This window comes from Pyxicephalus adspersus, chromosome Z, assembly GCF_032062135.1.
Source record: "Pyxicephalus adspersus chromosome Z, UCB_Pads_2.0, whole genome shotgun sequence".
NCBI lineage: Eukaryota > Metazoa > Chordata > Amphibia > Anura > Pyxicephalidae > Pyxicephalus > Pyxicephalus adspersus.
Window position 1 is genome coordinate 13,415,406 of NC_092871.1, and position 3,455 is coordinate 13,418,860.

Genomic DNA, 3,455 nt, shown 5'->3' on the forward strand with positions numbered 1-3,455 from the left:
TTCCAGGTTTGCTGATTCGCCCAGCTTCACAGATAAAAGTCTTTTCTCTCCAGCCTTGTAAAGATTTAATAAATCAGGACTATTATCTGTAATAATGGTTGCTGAAAATTCTTTAGGTTGACATACATAATAAAATGCACCTACACCAACATAATCTATCTATCTATCTAAAACAAGCCATCTCTGACTTTTATTGCTGTTTTTTAATGTAAAGTTATTCTTTCTCAACGAGCACAACAATAGGCTTAAGTTGTTTCTAACAGCTTAGAAACACCTGCTGTGTGTTAACATTACAAAAAAAAAAAAAGATACAGAGATGATTGATAAATGTATTAAAGTGCTTTCATTGCTTGTTCAGAATATGTTAATATTTTAGTGAGCATGATCCAGGTTCATATTTAAAGGTGTGGTTTGTGTAGTATGAGACAGATGAATTATTTAAATAATTTATTAGATATATTTTCATTTCCCAGAAATAATACAATAAAATTCTTGTGGCGAAAGAGTCACTTTATAAAACATTAGATACAGTCTATTTATTTAGAACCAAGTTAAAACAAATGTTGTGTAACCACTCAGGGTACAACACCCAGCTACAACAAAAATAAAATAAATAGGAATTATTTAACAGAAGTAGCTGATTAGGTTTCAGGATGTTGCTGGTTTGCTGGTTTTTCAGGGAGGAATACTGATAGCAAATCTGTAAGTATTTCTGACAGCTAGCCAGCTTTTCCCAGGTGGCCATATGTAAGTGAGGTCTGAAAGTTGGAGGTTCATTTCATTCCTTTGGTTATCAACCAGACCGTGCAAAGTATATAATCTATATAAAAACAAAATAGAAAGCATGAATATTGGTTAAAAATACTTAATGAGTGAGTCAGTTTGAAAAAAAATGTTTTTTTCTGGTCAACCCTCCTGCCCCAGTATGCAAAACTTTAGCCCAACTGTTTTCTAGGCAGGTATGTCTCATCTTGGGGATCCTTTGTTCTACATGAAATAAAATAATGTGACATGAGAAGCATTCTCATGCCATAAGTTTCTATGTAATATGGAACACAGAGACACACCACTTGGGGGCTCATCAGTAGGGATGAGCGAGTGAGAATATTAAGTTTGATCTCGCTGAGAATCGGGCCTTTCCTGTTTACCGAAAATGTAAGCGAGAACGGCTTTCTGATTCGCCGAGAGGTCGAGCTGCATCATGCAGCCCTGGAAATCCTCTGTGATCCCCCACAGAAATCCTCTGTGATCCCCCACTGAAATCCTCTGTGATCCCCCACAGAAATCCTCTGTGATCCCCCACTGAAATCCTCTGTGATCCCACTTTAATTAACCTCTAGTGCCTAAGGGATTGCAGACTCTTCTCAATGAATGCAGCCACAGCTGCAATCATTGAGAAGATGCCCAGCACAGGAGAAATTCCTGACATTGTAATATAAGTATCTCCTACAAATGATACATTTGTTAAAGATACATGTATCATTTGTAAGAGATACTTATATTACAATGTCAGGAGGTTCTTCTTTGCTGGGCATCTTCTCAATGATTGCAGTCGTGGCTGCAAAAATTGGGAAGAGTGTGCAATCCCTGGGCACTAGAGGTTAAAAAACCTCTAGTGCCCCAGGGATCGCAAATAGGAAGATTCCCAGAGATGAATGCAGCTGTGGGAATCCTCCTGTTTTAATTTCCTCTTCCGATGGTTTTGCAAAATCGTATCAACAAAATTTCGTGGGACCATTGGAAGTTCAAGTAAATTTTCGCGAGAATGCCAGAAGCACATGCTACTCATCCCTACCCATCACTTTGGATAACACCAATGAAATGACCCCCTAGGGGGTGTGTCTATGACTGTCTTGACCCTAAAGAAGACAGGCAGAGGATGCAGTGTAATGAGTAAGAAGTACTTTATTATGTTTTTTAATGAAGGAGGGAGGATATGATTGAGCTAACAGCTCCTACTTCTAAATTCACATAAGAGCTAGCCCACTTCTAAATTAAAGTTTGGGCTCTTAAAGGGCAATACTAAGGCAGGGTGCTGTGATGTTTTCAGAGAGCTATATACATTACTTTGTCAGTCCCTTCTACCAACCTTCATTTGTGTGCATTGCATAAATACTGAAGTTTCACTTTTTCTCCAATTTAATCAAAATTGGATTATATGTTGAAATTTTCCAGAACCAATTCCAGAACCAAATAAGAATTCTAGAGGTAGCGTGGAAAACATTATAAACATACTATGTTTTATCCAAAGTTTTGTGGTGGGCATTAGGTGTAACACAGTGGATTTACTTACCGCACTACAAAAAAACACCAGCGTCACACCTGTGATAACAGCACTCATAACAAGAATTGCAATTTCGGATGCTGTCATGGGGGTTTCTATAGGACACAGTGGAAAAAATAAATGGTACATATATTGATAAAGATTAAAACATATATCCTATATTAAAGTGATCATACATGAGGTATGCGGTATGCAATTTTTTTTAGCTGATCCTCAATTAAAAATTAAAGGTCTGTTTTCCTGCAGCCCACTGCATCCCCTACCATTAAAAAAAAAGATTTTGCAAAATGAAAAAAAATGAATCCACTTACTTACTTTCCCCTTACTTCAGGGAGATATGCGGGACATTATTATATTCACGTTTAGAATCCCCATTTGAAAGGTGACATTACCAGCTTCTTATGGAATTTATTTTTTAATATTTCCTAATTTTCTTGTCTAATGTTTCTATTAATGCAATGTCATATAATGAAGATATTTCAGAATTTTTAGATTTGTGTAACACTATTTATGTTGTTTAGAAAGGTGATTGTCAGATTGGTTGGGTTGTTTTATACCTTGTAAATAGATACCATATAGACTTGTCAACCTGTCACTACCCCAATATTGTTATATAGGGTGCAGACATAGGGGGAGTGCATGCATATACAGTAGACAGGAAGTTATTATTATTAATAATAAAATTTAACACAATTTATATAGCGCCAACATATTACACAGTGCTACATTGAATAGGGGTTGCAAATGACAGACAAATACAGACAGTGACACAGGAGGAGAAGAGGACCCTGCCCCAAAGAGCTTACAATCTAAGAAGAGGGGAAACAGGTTGCAGGACGTCACTAGACTATAAATACATCAATACATGGAAAAGTAAATGTCATTTACGAGATGTAAAAAAAAACATACCTTCTGCTGTTTAAAAAAAAAAAGAAAGAAAAAGTAAAACAAGTTAGTACAAAATAATGAAAGGGAAACAATAAAAAGCTTATCACTTTAGAAACATCTCTCAGATTTCTCTTAATAACTTTTTATTCAGCTTTTCTAAATTGTGATACCTTACAGGTCATAATGTTATGTCAGATTCCCATAGTGAAGGGCAAGATGGACGCACATATCATATGGGTAGACTAGGCAGCAGCACAGGAGCCCTCTGACCCCTAAGGGCCCA

General features: G+C 36.5%; 1 long non-coding RNA gene across 1 annotated transcript; it reads right to left on the minus strand.

Annotated features, from left to right (window-relative positions):
• Window positions 1-432: 432 nt before the first annotated feature.
• On the minus strand, window positions 433-3,440 carry LOC140344011 (uncharacterized). Its single transcript, XR_011923448.1, has 2 exons — window positions 2,294-3,440; window positions 433-820 (listed from the first exon to the last, which is right to left on the minus strand). It is a non-coding gene; the product is annotated as an uncharacterized lncRNA (long non-coding RNA).
• Window positions 3,441-3,455: the final 15 nt, after the last annotated feature.